Source organism: Sinohyriopsis cumingii, chromosome 11, assembly GCF_028554795.1.
Source record: "Sinohyriopsis cumingii isolate HCF-2022 chromosome 11, ASM2855479v2, whole genome shotgun sequence".
NCBI lineage: Eukaryota > Metazoa > Mollusca > Bivalvia > Unionida > Unionidae > Sinohyriopsis > Sinohyriopsis cumingii.
Genome location: NC_142971.1, coordinates 105,433,929 through 105,458,113, shown reverse-complemented (window position 1 = coordinate 105,458,113; position 24,185 = coordinate 105,433,929). Strand labels below are relative to the sequence as shown.

At 40.5% G+C, this 24,185-nt stretch overlaps 1 protein-coding gene across 2 annotated transcripts in view; it reads right to left on the bottom strand.

Moving 5' to 3' along the window:
- Positions 1 to 24,120, bottom strand: part of LOC149789216 (uncharacterized) — a 98,317-nt gene extending 74,197 nt beyond the window's left edge. For both annotated transcript variants that reach the window (XM_089975391.1, XM_089975393.1), the window contains exon 1: positions 23,714 to 24,120. The gene's annotated coding sequence lies outside the window, so the exon portion shown is untranslated. The remainder of the gene's footprint in view (positions 1 to 23,713) is intronic.
- Positions 24,121 to 24,185: the final 65 nt, after the last annotated feature.

Here is a 24,185-nt window from a genome sequence, read left to right as displayed (position 1 = left end):
CGAAGATTTGGCAGAAAAAGACAATTTGCCTTTTAGGCACACGTTCTCCACACCACACCCACAAGGGTTGTTTCTGTAAATCTTGCAGAGAAGAACTGGGTGAAGGAGTGGTCGACGTAGCAGCGTCTGTGTGAAAGGGCATGATGGTCACTTCTTTTTATAGTCGATGACTTGCGAAGCGTCGATCCAAGAAACAAAACTGGGCGGATATCCTTTCCAACGTACTTTGACTTCTTTGACACGTCGTTTGCCCACTTTACGGGTTCTGCGTTCGAGAATGCTTTCGATGTCGTACACGTTGTCTTCTTTTTTGGTGACACGTTGTAACTCGGGCAAATAAAACGTTCCTTTGAGCACTTCTCCGTTCATTTCTTCCAATTTATAGACGGCAGGGTGACGACCATGCACTCATCCAGTGACACGAAACAATTCGGTGGTCCAGTTAGGTAAGTAACCTTTGTCGAAAGTGCGTTTGGTTTTGCCAATGCGTACCCAATCTCCTACGTCCAACACTCCACTTTTCTTGGGGACAGCCCTCGTCGGGGACGCACCAAACAGGCGTTCAAACACCAGCACTTCGTTTTCGGGAGTCACTTCTTGCGGGGCACGTCCAATGCTTCGATGGTAAGATTAGTTGTACGCTTGCACCAGGTGCGGTAAGATGTCGATGTACTTCAGAGTGTGGTGATGCGTAAAATATTTCCACATGCGTTCTTTCAAAGTGCGTTGAAAACGTTCCACGACGCTGGCTTTGGTTTCAGGATTCTCGGTGGTAAAAAAATGAATGTCACGTTTCTTTAATTCTTTTTGGAAAGCTTGTTTCAGAAATTCGGTGCCTTTGTCCGTTTGCCATCGAAGATGGTGACGACCGCTTTGTTTCAACACCCGTTGCAGGGCTCGCACTAACTCGCTGCTCGATTTGGAAGTCAAGGGCACGACCCAGGCAAATTTGGAAAAGACGTCGATGACACAAAACAAATATTTGTACCCGCGATTGTAGCTGGCCAAATGAGAGACATCGGCTAAATCGGCTTGCCATTGATGATCGATGCCTTCCACACGGGTGCGACTTCTGGAAAACTTGCGTCGAATGGGTTTGTGTAAAGTGTAGGTAGCTTGTTCTTGTAACCATCGTTGCACTTGAGGTAAACGGAGACTTTTCAGTCGAGTTTTGGCAGCACGATAGAATTTTTGAACTCCTGCGTAACCTGGAGGATGGGAGGGATCGTAGTAAATGCTGGCTAAGACTTTTTCCATTTGCTGGTTTGTGTGTTAATAAGGCACCCACTCTTGGAAGATGTTACTCTTTTTCTCTTGGGGTACTTTCTTGGATTGTAATGCTTTGCGTGTGCGGCCGGCAATAGGTGTCGAGGAGGAGGAGGAGGATGTCTGAACAGGGGATATTTTTTCTTGTTTCACTTCTGTCTTCACCTTCTTTTTCTCTTCTGATGAAGAAGGGGTGGTCATCATCTTTTTAATCCATCCAATTCTGGAGGTAGGTGGTGTTGTTAACTTGCGTACTTTTTCTGGTGGAGTTTGAAACCCTTCCTCTTCTTCTCCTTTTTCTGTCTTGGTCACTGGTAGTGGTGGTAGTGGTACTGGTGATGGTGCTGGACTTTTCATCAAGGTCTTAAAATCTTTCAGAGTGGGTAGAGCTATTTCGTCTAAAGCTTTCTGGTGAAAGAGTTGCAGTCGTTGCAAGAGTTGACCGTACTTTTGCGATTTTTCTGTTTCGGACAAATCTTCGCGATCCATCAAGGACTGCAATTCGTGTTGTAACTGGGACATCTCGCTCAAATTGGGATTGGGAGGTAAATGCGGGGTGCGTTGTTCTTGCCAACGATGGTATTCCATCCATCGTTTGTAAGGCACTAAACCTAGTTTTCGTCCTTCCATGGGATGTCAGGAGTCGATTCTGAGATCTTGGGACTTCCGAAGGCCTTTTTATCTTGCTCCCACCAGTCCTCCCAACATGGTTCCCAAGACTCCTTTCAGCAATAGGCCTAGCAAGAGGGGTAAAATTCCTCCACGTTGGACCAACATCTTCTTCTTTTGACGAAGGGGAATTTTCTTTTGAACCATTTGGCGAAGAACGTGACGATGTTTGCCTAAGCATTGTTTCTGGTGTTTGGACAAAGGGATCGTGCCTTTCAAGACGTTCAAACAACATTCGCACACGGTATCGATGACCTCTTTGGAGGCTGATTGAATGAGTGTTTTTCGTAGGGGTGGAGAAGCTTTGGACAGGACAGATAAGATGTCCCCATGTTTGACTAAACGAGGAGGCAGTCCTTTCCTTTTCTTTCCTTGGGTTTTAGAAGAGGGATGTTTTCTGGAGGGTGACATCTTTGAGTCTTCGGCACCAAAAACACTGATACCCCTACTTAGTCAGACCTTTTTTTATACTGGAACGCGTCGTCACTGATTGTCTTTACGTCGTATCAACTTGAAGACAGGCATGACACGTCGTGCAGGGGTACGCAACGGACTAAATCGAGCCAGTTCTTGCTTGGACAAATCCATTAAACTTTGTAACATGCCCGATCTTTCTTGGACTTTGATTTTCGGAGAAGGTACTTTGTGAGCAGCGGCCACTGCCGCTAAATTGGAGGGTCCTGCCACTGGGGAAGTTCTTGGGGTCATCAACAGAGACTTTCTTGGTGTGATCAACGTCTCCAAGTACTTTTCAGTTCTTGGTAACATCAACGGAGAAGTGACTGAACCTGAGGCTACCGGAGACGCGGTCACCGTCGTGGCAGGTCGTGGTTTGCGAGTGTAAGGTTGAGTCCTGGTTGAAGTGCCTCTCTTGCGACTAGTTTTCTTCTGTGGGCTTTTCTTTTTCTGGGGACTTTTTCTCTGTTTCTTTTTCTGGGGGCTTTTCTTTTTGCGGGGTGGTGTCTGGTAAGAGGAGGGTCCCGCCACTGGAGAAGATCTTGGAGACACGTTTCTCCTTGGGGGACCTGGTCTTGCCACCGTGGCTCTTTTTCTTCTTCTTCGAGCTTCGTTTGACTTCTTTTTTCTTAGGAAGAACTTTGGGAGCATTAGGATCCCATCTTAAGAGAGAGCGAATGATGACCCCTCCTAGAGTATCGCTCCCTCCAGGTTTCAAAATGATTTGTTTCTTGGTTTGAGTGTCGATGCGGGGTCAAAGCGACTTTGTTTCGATCAAAAAAGCGTTTGGTTTGATGATGAATCTGAATGATCCCTTGGAGTAATTGACGTGCCGTCACCGTAAACCATCGTAAGACTTCTTTGAGACTAGCTTCTAGAACACGAGATCGTATTTGTGGATTTTTTTCTCGACTGATGCCATACAAGGCACGAATCAATTTGACGGGAAGATGCGACTGAAGGGACGTCATGCTGACGTTGTGTGAGACAGACGAAAAGGGTCTGAGGTTTTTATAGATTTTTTTGTGGAATGAAGTTAAGTCGAGGACGGAGACGTGTACAGGACAGGCCCTCCGTCTTGGCACCAGTGGTGACACAAGTGGGTACGAAATCGCAAATCATCGGGGTCGTAGGTTTCAAATCGACGAGCAAATAGGCGTGTGGTGTTTGGGTGGCATCGTCGTACGCCTGAGTCAGCCAAGGCGTTCCTAACTGTTTGGCTAAGACTTGCACTTGCGATTTATCTCGAGAGCTTTTAAACAAGACCACGTAATGCGCATTGAGACTGATGGTACGATGGGCTTTACTTTGTTGAAACAAATTTTGGGTGATGTAAACGACACTGGCATTACGGTGATGCCCTTTGCGCGTGATCCACAGTTTAATTTCTTCTTCGTCTTCTCCTAACATGTCGTCGAAAATGACCAAATGGGTTTGACGGGAGTCAGAGACGATGCCATCGTTTTCTTTAGGAATGCCTTCCACAAACACGATGGATTCGCCTTGACTTTCTCGCAAGAGACTGTACGCCGATTGCCACTCTTTGTAACACCACACGACACAGTGAGGCGGACGATCGATCAAATGATGTTTATGTTCGATCAATCATTTGACGAATTCGGTTTTGCCTGAACCGCTTGGTCCAGCAATGAGCATGTTAAAGGGATGGCGAAGATACAAAGCCTCCCAACTGGCACGATCTAAGTGTTCGTCGATGACTTTGACAGTAGAGGAAGAGGGAGCAGAAGTAGCCAAATTGTGAGGAATGTCACTTGTGACAAGAAACAAAGAAGACAAGAGTTTATATACTTTTTCAGGACAGGTTTATTGAATGTTTTAAACATGAATACGAAAGACAAAAATACATAAAAGCCAAAGGCTTAAGTACAACGATAAAAGGCACATCGAAATTATCAACGTGGAATAGAAACAAGTGTCTGTACAACATGTTTTGGTTAACGTTCTGACCAGTTCTATAGGGGGTAAGGTCACACAAGTGTCCTTCCGAAAGGGTCTTTCAGGCATATCCACGACAGTCCTGTCCTGGGTGACGTTTTTTTTTTTTTGGCACCGTCACTAACACAGGTTGAAAAGTGACTTTTTTCCTTGAACAACTCTGGTGCATACTGGGCCACTTCTTGGGTCCAAGCCTCAAAATCCCATTCTTTCCAGGCACGGACATCTGTCCAATGGGGGTGTAAGTCACAAGCTACACGCACATCGTCATACACGTCTTGGGTAGCTAAAAGTTGACAAATCTTTTTTTCCCGTAGAGGTCGAGAAGTATCCAGATGAAAACGCAAGGCTTTGAGCAAAAGGAGTCTTTCGTGACCATTTAAGGCCATTGGGATGGTAAGTACTGATCGTAAAGAGTCCACAAGGAATCGGCTGGTAAACGAAATCCTAGAAAACAAGTCACTAAGACACACACCACTTGTCGACCAAAATTGAATGTATACAGTTCTTGTAATAATCGATGGTAATGATCCACGGTTTGAATATGGTCATTGAGTTCCTTCCACGGAATCTGTTCAATTACATGTGATAAAAGTCGTGGCATGGCAGCCTGTTTTTATAATCTCTTTGTATCGGAAACAATACACGTACTTTCTAGACAGAGATCTTCGTTCTCCAGTGGGAAATTTAAATCTTGCATACTGTAACCTAAACGTCAGAGTTCGATTAGAAGGTTCATTTTCCGATTAGTATATTCCACGAACATATGTTGGTAATCCTTTAATGTGTCTTCCTCAATGCGTTGTCTAGGTGAATCTCGAAGTAACCAAAATTATGAACACGTGGATCATCGGGGGCCTGGAAGTATTGAACAAGGTCTGACCACTGAAACAATTTCTGATGAATCAGTTCTTTTATACCATTCAGGTACCAGTGGTTAAAGATCTGGTGACGTAACGGATGCAACTGTTCTTTACGTTTCACTTGTATTTTGACCAGCTCACGGTAATGCATTCTCTCAACTCCACAGGCAAAGCACGAATGTTCTCTTGTAAAGTATCCATGAATAGGTCATACTAAATTCTCTTTCTGACACAATAAATGTACTGTTTGCACAGACATAGCTTTAATTCATTGTCGAATCTAAATCGTTTAGTCACTAGTTTACACATTACAATTCGTTCAGAAGTTTCCTCTTTCACTACGTCGACATTGTGTAAAAGATGTTGGTAATTCGTTAACTCTTCCTCTGGAATTCGATCCAGTAAGTTTACAATGTAGTAGATATAATCATCAATACCAAACCAATTCTTTTTAAAACCAGGGGGTCGATGATCAATGTCTCTCCAATGGAACACTTTCAACTCAATCAGTCCTTGTATAGCATTCCGGTACCAGTGATTAAACATCTGGTGACGTAACGGATGCAATTGTTCTTTAAGTTTCACTTGTATTTTGACCAGCTCTCGGTAAATCCTTTCTCTCAACTCCACAGGCAAAGCACGAATGTTCTCTTGTAAAGTATCCATACACAGGTTATGGTAAGTTACTTCAATGTCTCGGTCCCACTAAGGGTAAGTAATGACAATTCGGTGACCATCGAGCATGTTCTACGTAGGCCGAATCTTGTTCCCAGTGGTGAAGTGACACACCGCAACTGAAGCACCTGACTTTATCTCCTTCGCCCAAGTAGAACAATCCGGCTCTGGCTAATTCATCGGGGGTCGGTCCTCCCAGATACTTAGGCCATTTTCCTTTGAACGATTGAAGACGATTTTCAAAGTCGCAGTATTCCGACAAACGCACAGGGAACGAATATTCGTCTTTCACAGGTTCGTTTCGATGAGGGTTGGGTGACATGGACAGGAGTTTGCTCAGGGCTGGATGACATCCGTAGGGGGGTAAACGTGAGGGTGAACATCCACCTTTAAAACGAAACCCAGTAAAGTGTCCAAGAGGACGAGCGGCATTGCTTTCGCATATCTTAGGTTTGGCACGCACAGCATCACTTTCCATGATAGGGGTAATGAAAACAAAGTTCCCATGATGCTTTACGGCATCGCTAAGGTCACAGCGTACAGCATCGTTCCCATCGCAAGGCTCACAATCGCATTCTACTTCAGAAGCCCCACACTTGAAGTGTGCCTGTCTGAACTTGTTTTGTGTTTCTCTGAAAATATTCATCTTGTTCGCTTAGTCTTGGTAGTCACAATGAACTATCGATCTTGCCTAGGGTTCCTTTTTATATACAGACCAATACCGACGTGTCCATACGGTAAGGTGAAATGATTGGGAAGTCTCACTCGCTTATGGTACACGATTTGATAGACTTTTTCCAAGGGTCGACTGACGATGTGTTGAGTGGGTAAACGTACAATCTTGTTGGGTTGATAGGTGGTCACTTTAAAGTGTTTATCTTTTCCAGACTGCAAGGCTTCTTTCAATACCCCAAACTTCACCATTCGACTGGTACGATAATTCAGTGTCAATCCTTTCACTTTACACTTCGTGTGCACTTCTCCTTGTTTGTCCCGGTATTCGTAGCCGTAATTTTTAGGACCGCCACTGGCGAAACTTAGAATCTTGTCGTCGGGATGCTCGTCTGTCCAGGCTCCTAAACGGTCTCCTTCGATGTCAGGGTGCTGTTGACTCGGGTGATCGATGTAAATGAAACTGTCCGTGTCAAAGTACAGGACACGTTCCCCTAACAGTTCTAAAGCTTCGTACAATTTTAAGCGAGCATGAGCTGTCACGTAAACCGCAATGATGACATTTCCAAAGGGGTCGTCTTGTACAAAGTCCAGATCTTCTTCGTAATTGACCAAGATCAAATCTTCGCGAACGACGTCCACGTGTTTCATGAATTTGGTTTTGTCCTGAATCATCTAGAAGTAGCGGGAAGGTTCTGTCAAATACTCCGTCTTGGGTAAACACGGGCGTTGTGCCATTTTACCCCACAAGCAATTTAACATCACTTTGGCAAACGATCACCTGCCTTCGTTTTTCTCGATGTGATCTAAAGTGATGCTTTCTTGTGCCCAGTATTTCTCTTTGAATGTCTTTTGGTCTTCGGGAGTGTGACACCAGGAAGGATAGCCACTGGCTTCTTGCTTTAGTTTCAAAAAGGCATCCACGTAGTCGGCGAAAATGCCTTTCTGACTGGGGTCACCCTTGTGGTATTGTTGTGTCTTGGGAAAGTGGCATATTTCGTACACTTCTAACAGTTGATATCCCATGTCCAGAGCTTTGAACAATACTACGCTGACCCAGGTTCCCGTCAAGGCACGTTCTTCCTGGGTGTGCTGACAAGGTTGATCCTGGTTGCACGTTTCTGCACAAGTACGGCACAAAGGAAACATCAGTTTGCCTTGGCAATGGTGAGGTAAGACGGGATGGTACAAGTCCGTGGGAGGCAAAACTTTGCACTTGATCAAGCCTTCGTATTGTCGAATGTTTTTCAGGTCGATGTGTTCCGTCAACAATTGTGGGTGCCCTGCAGGAAAGCGATAATATTTGCACACGTAGGGATACAGCGAACACACGTCCAAGTATTTGATTTCTTCTCCTTTCTCTTCGTCGGCTTGGTACAGCAAACAGGTGGCATTGGTCCTTCCTCCGTACAAACTATCCCTCGGGTTCAGCGGGTACATGAACTGGTAACTTTCCACGAGACGTTTAAACTCGGGATCGGTTTTCATACGGTGATCGTATTCGTGTTCCCACATTTCCACCACTTGGTATCCTTCCTGTTCTAACTTTAGGCGTTGCTGACAAGTGGTCTGGTACAAGGATACAAGTCTTCCATGGTTCGTTGTAAAAACTGATTTTTAGTGCCACGGTCAGGGTAACAGACGGGGCATCCGTGAAATAAGCAACCGTTAAACTCGTACACGATCTTGGGGTTTTCTAAGTCCCAGCCATCGACCGAATGCGTTCCGATGGTCTTTTCACCTCCTCCGTTGCGGGCATGCTGAATCCATTTGTCTTCCTTGTCGCACAAGTAATGTAACCAGCGTAGGGCTTTGACCGAGTATTGACGTTTGACATAGTTGGTCGTTTGAGGACTGATGACAGCCGCGGTGTTTTCAGGCATGAATCGTTGTCGATACACTAAGGAACACGCTTTGGCAATGGTGCAAGCTTCCTTCAAAGGATCGACCCCTCCGTGTTCCATGAACAGTTCTCGAAATTTTCCACAGCAACGTCGTAAAATGTCCACGTCGGAACGACAATACTTTAGCATTTCTTCCTGAAAGTCGAAGGGGTCCGAGGCGTGAGCCTGGTACCAAGCGTAGAAAGTTTCTCGTTGTTCGATACGCATGTTGTCGGGGTCGTAATAATGAGCCTCAGGTAAATGGGGTAGAACGGCATGTTGATTGGCTTCCGTATTGAAAAAGTGTGGAAAGTACCCTTTAGCCATTTCTGTCATTCCAAACGTTTTAGGTATTCGGCTCAAAGGCATGGCCAAATAGCTCATCGAATCTTTAAACTGCACTTGTCCCACTTGCATGAAAATGATTTTGGCTCCGTTCAAAGTCACTTTAGGACGCTCTGTTGCTATGTTCCGTATAGTATCTCAAAAGAAACTGTCCGTCGTATCCGGAGAAATTGTGAGCCATCACCGTGGCATGACGATGACAATCTCCGTAACATTCGATGTCCTCTTGGCTCCGCGTCTTGTCGATGGGGTTTAAAACCAATCTGGCGAAATCGGCTAGCGTGTTCGGTCCCCGAAAGATTTTTTCACGCCCTCCGGGAATCTTGCTGCAGTGAGGGCAATGACTGAAGATAGGTTCTTGAATGCACTTCTCGCACGCTCGATGAGCCACGCAGAAATTAGGAATGTGAATGCCAGTCTCTTGCATGCATTCGAAATCGAAAAAGATGAAATTGTCTTTCTTCTTGTGGCCGTCCTCATTCTCTGGTTGGGGTTGGTATTTTTGCACGTAACATTGGTGTTCCAAGTCCACGATGTGATGACAAATGTGACATTTTTTCTTTCCTCGACATACGTGTGCCTTGATAGTATTGGTACATATGCCTTGTCCACAGGTAGGGCACAATCTCAGGAGTTGACAAGCACATTTTTGCTGTGAACCTTGCGTCTTCAGATGTTGTTGGTAACAGGCAGGGCAGACAAACGTGCGCAGACAAGCAGGACAATGCATTGATTCTTGCCCTTCGCTCAGACAGGGTTGAGAGGCCAAACATCCTGAGTATTTCGATCCGCAATGTTTGTGTTGCTCTCGATTATTATAACCATGGTCACATTTCTCACAGCAATATTTGTATCCCAGGAATCCGGTGATACTGGTAATGGTATCGAAATGGTCATCGTGATGATAAAGGTGAATGTATTTTCCGTCCTTAAAGTCTTGGCCTCGAAACAACAGAGGTCCGCGCATTTCTTGAGGGTGCACTTTCAAGGTGTATCGTGGAGCTAGGGCATCTTGCAATTTTTGCATCTCAGGAATGCCACAGGGTGAGTCTTTGGAGAGGCCTGTTTGTTGTAACAGAAGTTCTGCTTGTTTCGTTGTTTGGCTTGGTTAGATTTTCGAATGTTCTCCCAGTCTCTTTTCCATTCTACCGTGTCGTTCTTGTTGGCATAAGTTCGTCACACCACGATAGCCCTGGCTAAACACATCTGGTCTTGAGGGTTGTTAATTCGGACGAGGCTTGTTTTGGTGTTACGAAGGCCTTCCACAAATAAGACATTTTTGCGGCCAATCCCTTGAGGAGGAGAGACGTGTGTCATGTCCAGTGTGGCTTTTCCATCGGTGATGTCAAACAGGTCATTGGATTGTTGTACGTGTTGAATCTTGTCCATGACTTTGGAAGCGGTCAATTCTGCAGGACTGCTAAACTCGATCCAAACAGGGGATTTCAAACCGTCGTGTTGTATGGAAAGTCTCAAGCGATCGTCTTCTTTGGGTTGACATTGTCGCTTGAGTGTGGTAAGTAAAGAATCCCACACCCCGGTGATGAACCCTTCTGCTTTCTCTAAGGGTACGTCGGACTTGAAATCTTTAAACTTCGCCGTGTATTTGTAAGCCGTGGTTCTAAATTTTCTAGAGGAACGCTTTTCTGTCTCTCGAATGGAATAGTATTTTTCAGGGTTAACTAAGGGTGGTGAACTTTGTTTAGAGTGTTCGGATTCTGGTTCACTCATGTCCTCTTCAAAATCACTGGCATGAATTTGTGCCAAGACTTCAGCTCTGGTACGAGGCGATAGATCACGTTTCTGCCTCTTACTTTCTTCTTCTTTCTTCTCAAATGAATTGGATCGTTTCATCTTGATAGCAAAAAGTCAAATGACTAAAATTTAAACACCATGGACTAATTTATAGTCATGGCAGACCAGCGTATATAAAGGGTATGTGTCTTGTCCTTTCACTATTCATTTCACTCTCAAAACGAGCACAACGATGGAAGAGACTACCCAGATCGAACGTTTCATCAGAGCGTTGCGATGGAACATTAGAAAATTTTCTTCAGACCAGCCGACGGACTACTCTCCTTCCTTTCGAGATAAAAGTGAAGATACTTGCTATATCTGTCAGAAGAAAGGGCATTGGTCTTTAGAGTGTCCAGACCGTAAGAAAAGAAAAAAAGGGTTAGAAAAGACAAAAGTCAAGATACCTGTTATTATTGTCAAGAAAAAGAACATTGGTCTCCAGATTGCCCTAAGAAACAAGAGGAGCAAGAAGAGAGGGATTCTGGAGAGGAAGAAGAAGAGGAAGAAAGTAGACAGGTGAAGAAAAAGAAACAGGAGTAGAAAAGAAGAAGGGAAGAAAGTGAGGATGAAGAGGAGGAAAAGACTGTGACGTTGAAGAAATTGAAAACACAGAGAGAGTAAACAAAGAAACAGAAGAAGTCTATGAACTTTTTAAAGTGCTATGTTGTGAATTGTGAATTGGATTGTAAATATTGATAAAAGAATAAATTAACTATATAAGGTAAGTGTCTTTGGGTTTTGATTTTAAAATAAGAACGTACACTCACACACTCATAAACACGTACTATAGGGGTAAAATGGGTTGTTTTTTGTTTTTTTTGTTTTTTTTTTTTATTTTGAATGGATGTTGGCAATTGAAAGTCTATCTCTTTTCGAGAGACGTGGGTGGCCCTGAAAAGGGCTTTTTTGGTGTAGGGGTGAGTTTAAGCAATCAACTTTAACTGTTTTAAGCCTTTGCCACGGCCAAGGCCTACTTCTGGACTGCGTACTGTTGATGATGATGATGATGATTTGGTTGAAATCACTAAGGGTGGCACGGTAGGCTTAGTCACAGGGTTGGCGTGTTTAGCTCGGGAAGGTCGTATTCTCTTCGGTCGTAATAAAGAAGTCTGATACATTTGTTTCAGACTTCTTAACTCCGCTAAAATGTCTAACAGTACCGTGACCGTTTGATTTTCACACCCTTGTTTCTTTGCTGCTGCTTCTTCTTGTTGTTTTTTTTTTCTTACCTCTTCTTCTGGCTGTTGTTGCTGTAGGAGAAAAGCTTGTTCCGCTTCCTTTTGCTGTTGTATAAATTTCTCCAATTCTTCTTTCTGTCTCTGTCTAAAATTCTCCACGTGCGGTAATGAAGGAGACGAAGGTTTCGGAACAAATTCTTGCGAGGTAAGAAAATCCACAAAATCCCAATTCACCTCTTCTGAAAGTAAGTCCGGGTTCCCTTGGGCGGTCTCCACTGCTGGTGTACCCCAATTGATCGTTTTCTGAGTTTCCGTCATGTTGAAAAACTGTCGCATGGATTGACTACACACAGGCGCTAGCGAATCTATATAGACCACGTGACGTCACAGACTGCTGTCTTCCAATTGGACGGCCCATGACTGAATTTTGTAACTCGTGTTTGGATTGGTCAATGAACTCACTCCGTTTCAATCCTTTCTCTCCCTATAAATAAGCGCAGTTCACTGCATTGATTCACCTGTTCTCGGCGCCTCAGCATGTGGACCGACGTTCAATCTTCTACGCTTGTGTCTTCGATGATGTTCAGGACGGACATACCGATGTATGTCCGATCCAAGTGGACAGTTGACCATAGGACCGACACCAGCCTATGGGTACGTAGGATTTACGTGGCGAGGCAAGGATGCCTCAAAAGAGTTTTAGTCTATGGACCTACCATTGGCCGAAGCCTAAGACGAAGAAGATGTCGCAGATGCCCTTTATGTTAAGGGCATATTAACATAAACCCAAAGGCCCTTTTCAGGGCCACTCATAGGTCTCGAAAAGATCTTGACTTTCAATTGCCTAGCCCATTTTTTTATTTTTTTTATTTAAAAAAAAAATAGAGACCCTCCTCCCTGTTTCAATTTTTTGCCTGTTCCCTTTCCATAGACCCATCAGGTCGGGACCGTATTAAAATAGGGTCCCGACCCTGTTCCATTTCCCCTTGTCCCTAGATAGGCCCACACAGTATTCCCATGTTCCATTCCCCTTGTCCCTAGACAGGCCCAAACTCTTTTCCCATGTTCAATTCCCCTTGTCCCTATAATGGATATTTTTTTTTCTCCCATGTTAAATTACATAGTCCCCAGAGTGGATATTTTTTTCTACTATGTTAAATTTTACATAGTCCCCAGAGTGGATATACCCTTTTTAACATGGAAGTCCCCTAGTCCCTAGAGTGTCCCTATTCACTACTAACGGTTGCATGAAGCGTTGAAAAATGAAATACGTATGAACTATATTCAGTGTTGATTAGTATTATAGAAATATTTAAAAGCGTCCAAACCTGAGTTAAAAATAAAATAAATTAGAAATGTTGACGGTTATAATAATTGAAAATTGATTTGTACTTAATAATATGAATAATGAATTTCAAATACAGTTGAATATTAATGTGCATTAATGGAAACGAGTATCATATTTCGATGTGGAGTTAAACATCGATCAAATTCTAAACCGTAACAACGAGAGAAAGACCTAGGAATTATTTAGCAAACTTAAGTTGAATAAGTGAGAATTCAGGCGAAAAGAGACATGATTATAACTTATTATGTTTATTACATGTGCTTTCCTCAGTAACGCGTGATACGTCTCTCCGAAGTTGTTATCGATGAAATGAAACTTAAGTTATAATAAATCTAAATGTCATATATTTTATGTTGACATATATTTCATAAACATTTTGCAATTTGATCAAGCAAATTATTATCAACGACGATAATAAAGACAAATACAATTTTGGCATTGGCCTTGTTCTTCATGTATTGCCGTAGCTGTTGTCGTCATAGTTATCATCAAAATCATTCCAGGTCAATTATGAAACTATAGATGAGAAGGAACCCTTATCTCACATGTACTTGATTAAAAAGTTATTACAGACATATGGTGTGTCTGGACAATACAATCAATATTCATCTTATTAAAAAAAGGAATAAATAATTGCGTGAGCATGTGTCCAGTGATACTTTTGTATCTTTATTATGACTATATATGATAACCAAAAGAAGAGAAAGAAAACATATTTTTTAATAAAAGAACTTTGCAAAACACAGCGAATGGAAAGAGAAAACTAATTATAGCAGAAGAAAATTAATTAAATATAATTATAATAAACTATATTGAGACGGTAAATAATTTGAAAAACCATGCTTCGTTAACTTTGATTAGATGTTTGGTTCTAATGGCACTTTTAACTCATATTTTGTTTTATAGATATATCATGCCTAGTAAATGAAAGCACATGCCATATGCCACACCGACATAATCTATTAACAACGACCTTGGATTGCGACTCCGGCGTTCTAGCAACTGAGCTACGACGGGACTTACTAATGGGACCATGATGGGCCTTACAAAGGGAACCATGCCGGGCCTTACCGATGGAACCATGATGGACATTTTCCGTCAAGTCGAGAAGGTAACCTCTGATGAAATTTGTCGCCATTGAGAATTACATTTGGAACTGATTTTGTTCGCAAGGCACAATATGAAGGCGGAAGGAGACAATGCCACAATCAGATCAATATGTGGTGCACTCCACTGTAGGCAAATCACCAAACCCATCAAATTTATGGACAATTATACATCCACATCCGAGATTATTTCTGCACTTGACGGATATGACGGAGTTATGTTCCGATTTCGGCTCCCACCTTATTTTGGACCACATTCTACGATACTTGAGAAATGAAGGGGGTCTCTGATGTGCCACTGCATAAGGGGTACTAGAGCAGGGTCCTTAGTATAGAAACATACAATATACCTGTTCGTACAATCTGATTAAAATCAGATCTCCTTCGTTATACCTGAAGATCTGACAGCGACCGCTTAGGGGTCATGTTCTGGTAACCTATGGTATTACCATAATCACTAATTTTAACAGCCAATCAGTAGAAGTCATATCTTCACGTTTGGAGACTTAGCAGTGTGGATGAAGAGCATAAATGTGTACCTAACGATTTTATTCAATTTTAGATTTTTGAAAACTGCATTTCAGTTGCCTAATTCAGATGACACCAGAGCATAACTCTTAAGCGGTCGTCATCAGATCTTCATGTAGGACGGTGGATATCTGATTTTAATCAGATTGTCTATTAGTGTTAATCGAATGTTGAATGTTTGAAGCGTCATGAATAATATCTGCAACGGACCAGGTGTATACTGTATTATTCAACGAGTCTTATCAACTGCATGTTTATTAAGCACGAAAGAAATATTCTGTTTACCACATTACTGCATAGAATTGCGTAACTCGGTAACACCATTATAAGTGCTTGTTTTCTCCTTGTGATCACAGCACGTAACAATTTTGTTATGATGTGAGGTCATACACTAATAAATGAGAAATTCCTGAAATAAAACTATTTATCGCACAACACAAGACTCAACGCCAATTGTATTAAACGTGTTTATTAACTCGTTATAATAAATGATGCTTACTGAACGACAAGACATACCAAACGAAACACGAATATCCCATTTTTATTTTGGAATGTAGTAGTGACGACACTCAGTGATACTAACTCGGTTCAGCAAACGTTTAGAAAATGATTACATTTGCATTAATTCGTTGGGCAATGAAATAATTACTAAATACATTTGCTCACGACACATTTATTTCCCTAGTGTATGGTGGAGAAATGAAATGACACCTTGAATGTTGTGTAAATGTTCTCCTATCTTGCGCAAATCAAAGGTACTATTATTGTTCAGTAATTATCACACATTTAGCTAAAGGATCTAGTAACTAATCGGTCATTCAGTAGGTAATCCTTTTATCTGCCTTCTGCATGGTAAAACGAAATGCACATCGTAACACCGTGATAAATAGCTAATGTGCAGTCTGTATATACAAAAATGAAATATAATAACGCAAAACTCTGAATCGAATTGCGGAACATGAAATGCAAGCTGTTGTTCAGTGCTATTAATCACTTGTAATCATAAAATATATTTTATTTAGACAGCAACAAAAGTGTATTGGTAGTTATTTTGACGATTATAAAGCGTACGGTGATTATGAGCATGCGTCACACAAGGAGACCATGACTGATTACGGATACGCATCCTTAACACACGTGAACAAGAACCGAATTCAGAGATGGGTTTGTTCAGTGGTGGACAAATTTCATTTCCCATTAAATGAATGCTTTATGGCATGAAAATGTAAAGTTCACTTGCATCGGTGGATGAAACTATGTCTTTTTTCCAACGTAATTACTCTGAAAGTGAACCTTATTTATTACAAATCTAAATGTATCACCGACACTGATCACATTATAATCACACCCATTTTACATGGACCCTGCGAATTTACAAAGTATTAATAGTGGTAGTGCTGGTGTTGGTGGTAGAATTACTTGATGTTGTTTGCAGACAGCGGTTTAGTATACGTATAACATATCAAAAACATACTTACGTATCCTGATTTTTAAACAGCTTGTTGGACTCAGGATACAAGATTAGTATTCCATTAAACATAGTTTTGCAAACACGGCATTATAGAGCTGTGAGATGATAGTTAGAAGGGTCAGCATGGTCTTTGCTGGGTTAGGGGAGAATTATCACTGTTCCGTCTCGCTATTATGGCGAAGTTTGCAATTTCCCAAATTTTAATGAAAATGTTTCAAAATATATTGAAAACTGTATTAGATAACTGACAGATTAACAGTCTTACTATTTCAAATAGTTAGATTTAGAACGCAAAAACGAGTTCGATATAAGCAATGTATGATGCAATCAGTCTATCTGGACACTTGGTGATGACCGAGATCAGTTGCTCAGTATACACACGGTATAGTCAGTCTTCAATAATACTTATAACCGACTGCAGGTTTCTAAGAACTCACTTTAAGTTCTGCTTTCGATTTTGAATTAATCTATCTTATAAGGTACAAATATTTGTTCAATACTGTAATTTGCACTCTGACTCACTTTAATTTCTACTTTCGATGGTGAAATATTCGATATAGGAAGGTACGAATAATTTGTAAAAACTAATTTATATTTTGATGAATCTTCAGGAATGTGAATTAAAAGAGTTATTTAATCAATCGAATGTCAGTCTCGAGCACATTTTCCAAAAGTCAATTGTTGGCTCGACTGTCAGTCGCCAGTCATTGTTGTGATGCGTTGATTATATCAGGTAATGATAAATTGCCGTAAGCTGTACGTTTTCCACAAATAAATCTACTGATGATACTGGAACATGGACTGGGATTCCGTCGATCCATAGGACTAGCTAAAAATAATGTTACTGCTATTTTGATGTAAGCTACTTTGCGATTAACAACTCATTAAATTAATTTAGGGCTGCAAAATAATGCCATTTAACTAGGAAAAACCTGTACCCCTAGACTTATACCAAAGTGAAAAGTCACAGTCCCAAAATGTAGACCTGTGATGGGAATTTCCCATTTTAAGCGGCTTTTATACAATTTATAACGTTTTATGTATTTATGAACAAAGAGAGGCGTACACCAAAAAGACGTGACTTTAAAGCTATGCATTTCTTGGCAACTCATAATGTATGAAACGCATATTATTTCGAAATTCAATCAAGCAGGGATCGGATTGTTTAAGTAATATTTAGGTATTACTCCATAACAGGAATTATCTTTACGATGTTATTATCACTTGAATCTAAATTTGTAAAAGTGATCAAATTTTATTTCATCAACTGAATTCTAAAAAAAAATATTTTGATTTTATAATCAGGTCACTTTATAGAACGTTTCGTGAAAATTGTTGGAACTTGTTTTCTTTGCACGTGTTATGCAATTCGGACTAGACTATGTTTTTTAGTTTTTTTGTTCACCCAAGATCCGTAAACTGAAAGTGTCAGGGTAAGATGGAAAGCAATACAGGATAACACAAATATGAATACAATCAATATAGCAAATTGTCGCACCTTAAGATTTGTTAAGAAAACCTAAAATAATTATTAGTGGATGGGGTAGTGCAATTGTTAACTATTTGTCGTATGAATTGGATCTTTCATCTGCGTTGCTGCGTAGCATATTGTACCATTCACCAACGCTGTAACACAATGCAACATCCACCAACGCCGTAACACAATGTAACATCCACCAAAGCCGTAACGCAATGCAACATCCACCAACGCAGTAACACAATGTAACATCCACCAACGCTGTAACACAATGCAACATCCACCAACGCCGTAGTACAATGCAACATCCACCAACGCTGTAACGCAATGCAACATCTACCAACGGTAACGCAATGTTACATCCACCAACGCCGTAACCCAATGTAAATTCCACCAACGCCGTACCACAATGCAACATCCACCAACGCTGTAACGCAATGCAACATCCACCAACGCCAACGCCTTAACGCAATGTAAATTCCACCAATGCCGTAACGCAATGCAACATCCACCAACGCCGTAACAGAATGCAACATCCACCCACGCCGTAACGCAATGCAACATCCACCAACTCCGTAGCACAATGCAACATCCACCAACGCAGTAACACAATGTAACATCCACCAACGCCGTAACCCAATGCAACATACACCAACGAAGTAACACAGTGTAACATCCACTAACGCCGTAACACAGTGCAACATCCACCAATGCCGTTAATATTTACTAATGCCTGTGTGTGAAATCCCTGATTAGCGATATAGATTACTATGGCGGTCATAATTATCAAAGTCATTCATGCAAGCTTCTTATGAAAATAACTGTTTTTCTCGCATCAAATACATACATAAAAGCAAGCAAAAATATAACAATGAAGCTTTCCGACCCATACTTTAATATATTGTTGTTTAATGTATTGTCCATTTATTATGAAAAGTATAATATTAGACTATGATACATGGCTTGAATTTATTCACACATCGTACATATCCCTTGGTATTTTTCGGTGTAATTAAAAAAATAAAAAGGGAATTCAGATCTGCCATTTCATATGCGATGCTACTACAGCTGGGTTTGGAGTTGCTGAAATTTGGAGAATAAAATATTAGTGTTCAGTGGATATTCATTTTATAAAAGTTATTGAAAACATATTCAAAGAGCAGCTTGCATTTAGTGGTATACTGTAACTATTTAACGAATTTTATAAATGACGTGTGCTTGCTTGCCTCTCTATTCGGAAATGATGTCTGATGTATTTTTCAGTTGAAACTGTACTTTGAAATACTTTCAGTTAATAAATGACTTACTAAAGATGTCAGTATGGACTTTTCCTTTCCGACAACAAGTCAAAAAATAACACATTTAAAAATTGTGAGCGTACAACACTAATAGCAACATTCACTTGTTGTATAAATCGCTCTTAATTAATTTTCGGAAGGAAGAGGGGAGGGGGTTTGTCAAATATTAAAAGTTTATATATAAAGAACTGACGGAGCTTCGGGCCAAAAGTGTCATAAATTTACACTTTTATGTTATATTATAAATATTGTCTTGCATAATTAAATGTGTATTCGAATGTAACAATAATCAAATATTCCAGTGATGTCCAACCTGCGGCCCGCGGGCTGAGTTTAAATGGCCCGCCATAGCTCGAGCAATTTTTTGTGAATTTATGTAAAAGAAAAAAATGTAAATGGCATACTTTCATAGTATATCTTCTTAACCAGGTAAGTACGTGAGCTGGGATCAACAAAATCAAACATAACGTATTACAGCTAACACCATCTGTTGAATGATAATGACAAATAACCAGTCAGTTAGTATATTAATACATCCGGTCATGCAGAAGACGCGAGTCGTGAGTAATTAGAATAAACACATCCAGCAAAAATTAATAAAACCGCAAAAGGATATCTAGAACACGCTAGCGTGTCATTTTTTGTAAATAGTAATAACTACAACCATTCATAAATATATTGGTTTCTAAAAATCTAAAAACAAGTGCCAAGTAGTTCGAGCGAAGCGAAAATTCGGAGAACCGTACGTTTAATAAGTCATGGGAACTGGATTTTGTGTTTATATTGTCAAATGATAAGCCGGTGTTTCTGATATGTCAGAATTCTATCACTGTTTTGAAAAGAAAAAAAAACAATCTACAGAGGCACTACACGTCCATGCATAAAGATTTCGGTAAACATTATCCAATTAGTACGAAGGTAAGAGAAGACAAAGTTATAAAAAAAGAAGAAAAAAAGAATCTTAATGGCCAGCAAAGTGTTTTTCGAACAAAGATGTGATCAAGAAAGAGATATCAAATCTTCAGCTGTCTCACCAGACGGTAGCAAGACGTCTTGAAATTATATCGCGCAATATATTTGAGCAGTTGCTTTTTGATTTTAGGAATGCAACCGGTTTCAGTCTAGCATTGGATGTGTCAGGTGATGTCACTGATGCAGAACAACATATAATTTGAGTTAGATTTGACATGTAACATAAATTTAAAGACGAATAGCTTGCACTGGTTCCATTGCGACATACAACAAGAGGTGATGTTATATACAAGGCACTGAAGGAGTGTTTGTTAAGAAATGGTATGGATATGATAAAGCTCGTATCGATTACCACGGATGGTGGGACGGAGAATTGGCTGATCGGATTGCTGATGGCAGATGACGATTTTCCAGGTTTCCAAGCTTATCATTTTTTCACTCACCAGCAAGCCCTTTGTTCAAAAGATGACGCGCTTCAAAATGTAATGGATATTGTTGTTACAACTGTAAACTTTATAGGAGAAATCCTTTAAATCACCGGCAGTTAAAAACATTGTTAGAAGAGTACGAAAGCAATTATGGTGATTCTGTTCTTCATACTGATGTTCGTTGGCTGAGCAAAAGGAATGTACTGGTACGATTATGGAATCTGATTGAAGAAATCGAAATCTTCCTCACGGTGAAATCCAAGGAAGAATTGTTAAATTATCTGGAAACGCCAGTGTTCATTGTCATGCTAGCATTTCTTACTGACATCACAGACCACCTGAATAAATTAAATTTGAAATTGCAAGGGCGGCATCATATATTGCCAACTTTATTGAAGGAAATTATTGTTTTTGAAACAAAGCTGGGCTTATTCATCAGTCAATTGAATAAATCAAATTGTGCACACAAAAAAGAAACTCTTTGACCTTTGACTGACGAACATTTAGAAAATCGAATGAGGGCAGCAGTTCCTGAATAGCAGCCGCAAATAAGTAAAATTACAAATACAATTCAAAGCCAAATATCTCACAAAAAACGTGCTTGAACTTTTATTACTATACGTTTGTGCGCTGAACTATTACAAAGCATACATGCATTATTACTTAATAAATTTTAATAAAGATAAACCATTGTGAATAATTTTTATAGTCGTTGCTTTTCAGTTTTCCGCTGCGGCCCTCGACTTCAAGAAAAATGGTGTTAAAAAGTTTGGACAGAACTGAAATATTCAGTCAAATCTTAACATTACGTGGGCGAACTGACATATTGGCTTCTTACTTAAAAACGATATCGGTCATTCAATCAGTAGTTTATTTGCATACACCAGGTTTGTATGTGCAACTGCTGCTGGGTAAAATTTGATTGGGGCAGGTGAGGAAGTGAAATTTTGGTATGGGCTATAAGGTGGTGCTGAAAACCTCTCAATGACCTTTACCCCTAACATTTGGGAGATTCCACTAATTTACCATTTATTATCTCAGTGATGATGCATATGGTAACGTCGTGTGTTATTTGATGTAGAAAACACGTGATAAAACACTCCAAAACACAAAATTGCCATCGCCGACAATAGTAAAGGACCAGCTGGGTTTTAGGTACATTAACTATCCATTCTGAATAAATGTACAACGACTGTTTTGTATATTTGTAATTGTTTTACGGATGAAAAATGACTGTCCCTTATGTATGTTCCGTATGAGTGAACAGTGGCTTTCCCTTACGGTTGTTCCCTATTAACAAATGTACAGAAAATATCCCTTATGACTGTCCCTGTGAAGTGACATTCAGAGTTTGTCCCTTGTGACTGTCCTAAAAAATAAGTACAGTGACTGTCTTGTGACGGACCCATAAAATTGGACATACAAAAACTCTCCCTTACGACACTCATCTATGAGAGGACTTAGAAACACCGTCCCTTATGATTGCCTACCCATGGAAGATTTATACAGAGATTTCAACCTATGAGGAAAACTTGAAAGAGATTGTCTTCTTGTAAACAGATGAATGAAGAATGTCCATGTGAACTGATACAGTTAGACTATCACTGTGGTGTAATAGTGACGCAGAAAAGTATCATAGACTACTGAAGTTTCAAAACGAGAACGGCCTGGTTTACTGTCTGTGCTAAAATAGTTCCATCAACAAATCTTACGTCGGTTGCTTCAAGATTAATATAGAAGTAATTTGATATTTTTGGAAAATGTACGCACGTAATACAGTCTCAAACAACAACTTAGATATACCTGAAATCTGACGAATTTTGCTTCTTGTTGAGCCAAACCATGACTTTCCCGTCCACACTATAATTGGTCAGCCGACTAATCGAAAGGTTATAGGAAGCGTTTACGTCAACATCGAACAGAAACAATCATTTTGTATGGTTTATTTATTCAGTACTACCTTCTTTAAAACAATATACTTGCATGTACTTACCAGTAAAACCTTGTACAAGCTCAAAAGAATTCTTGCAACATGCAACAACTGGATTATGGGTCAATAACTCTACCGCAATGGTCCCCAAAGCTTCTGAGTATGGGGACCACTTCTTAACATCAAAACAAATTTCGCGGTCTTCATATGGTAATAGCTCCTTTGAAATAACCCAACGGAAATTATTGGCTCCGTGGCCCACATGGTGGGAACTACTCTACCAAATCAGACAACGCGACCCGCTGTATACGCGGTTGAAAACTAAAAGAACGTGGAAGGTGTTATATCAATATATATATATATATATATATATATATATATATATATATATATATATATATATATATATATATATATATATATATATATTGTAATCATCTCATTGCTGATATGGCTATCACAGTAAATAAAGCCAACAATGAGATGCGTGTGAATGTGATTTGGATTTTTAATGCAGCTTTTTTTTAAAAAAAAATCAGTCATATCGCTACGGTGTCTGCAGTGCTGCAGTTTATATTGATGTCTAGCAATAGGGTATCATGCCGCAGACATGTAGCACCATGTTCCACCGTGTCAAATTATCATGACACCAGGCCGACCAATCCTAACACTAACCTCTGAATGCTTAACGCAAAGCGAGGAAGCTATTGGTATCATTTTGATACGTCTTGGGTATTACTTGTTCGGGGTTCGAATCCGCGACACGCTGAATACGCGGCGGCGGCTATAACCACTTAAGGCACCGGAGCAGTCAACAACGAAGTGTACTGTAACCAATTTCGACTTTCTTAGCTTAGAAACAGAAACTTACACTTATGCGACGTACGCATCTCTATTCGAGATTATCATTGCACTGATATCACTTATTATTAGTTTGTTCTTGTATGTTTGTATGTGTACATAAATGCACTTATGTCCATCTGTTTGCATTGATGTGCAGAAAAATATGGCTAACTTCGAGGTTTCAGGGGTACGATGTATTAACAAGTTAACTCTGCCACAACAAATAGTATTGAAGACTGGGTGTTAAGGTAAACTCACAAACAAGTGTGTTTGTGTGTGCCATGTGACACGAACATATTGGTGTTATGCCATTAGAAGTATTGTATTGCGTATGTATATGGGTGGGTAGGAGGGTAGGTAGGTAGGTACATAAGTAGAAATGGTGGAAGGGAGTAAAGGATATGGGAGATAGGTGAGTGAATGTGTATGTATGCATGTAAAGTAGGTATGTATGGATATAAGTAGAGAGATAAATTAGGTGTAGGCTTGCATAGGTACAGGCTTGTGCTAAATGAAGAATATCATGCAACTGTTCAAATAATGGAAATGTACCTGTAATTGATATCATCTGCCCGTGATATACTGCTGGTATAATCTTGAAAAATGCTTTGTGCGATCACAATCCGTCCTAACTGATGTGATATCCGTACCTTACATTGTATTACACTTGCATCTAGAGCCAAATTTGGACGAGGCTGAAGGAAGCAAATATTTAGTGGTGTTGGAATGATGCATCCGATGCTCTACAACAATATTGGCCCCCACAGGTGCACAGCACTTACTGGCATACCTTTATCGGGGTAAGTGCACATAAAGGTTGGAGTAATGCCCCTGTCGCTATGAAGATAACGTTCACACTGTGCAAACTAAATCATAAGTGTCTCATTATCCAAGGAGACAATACACAACTGCTCTAGTATGTGAATGCTGATAAATACACAAACTGAAGTGCGCAGGAGTAGTCATGTGAGTATGCGCACGAGAGAGAGAGAGAGATTAGCTTTTAAAGCTTCAGGTATATCAT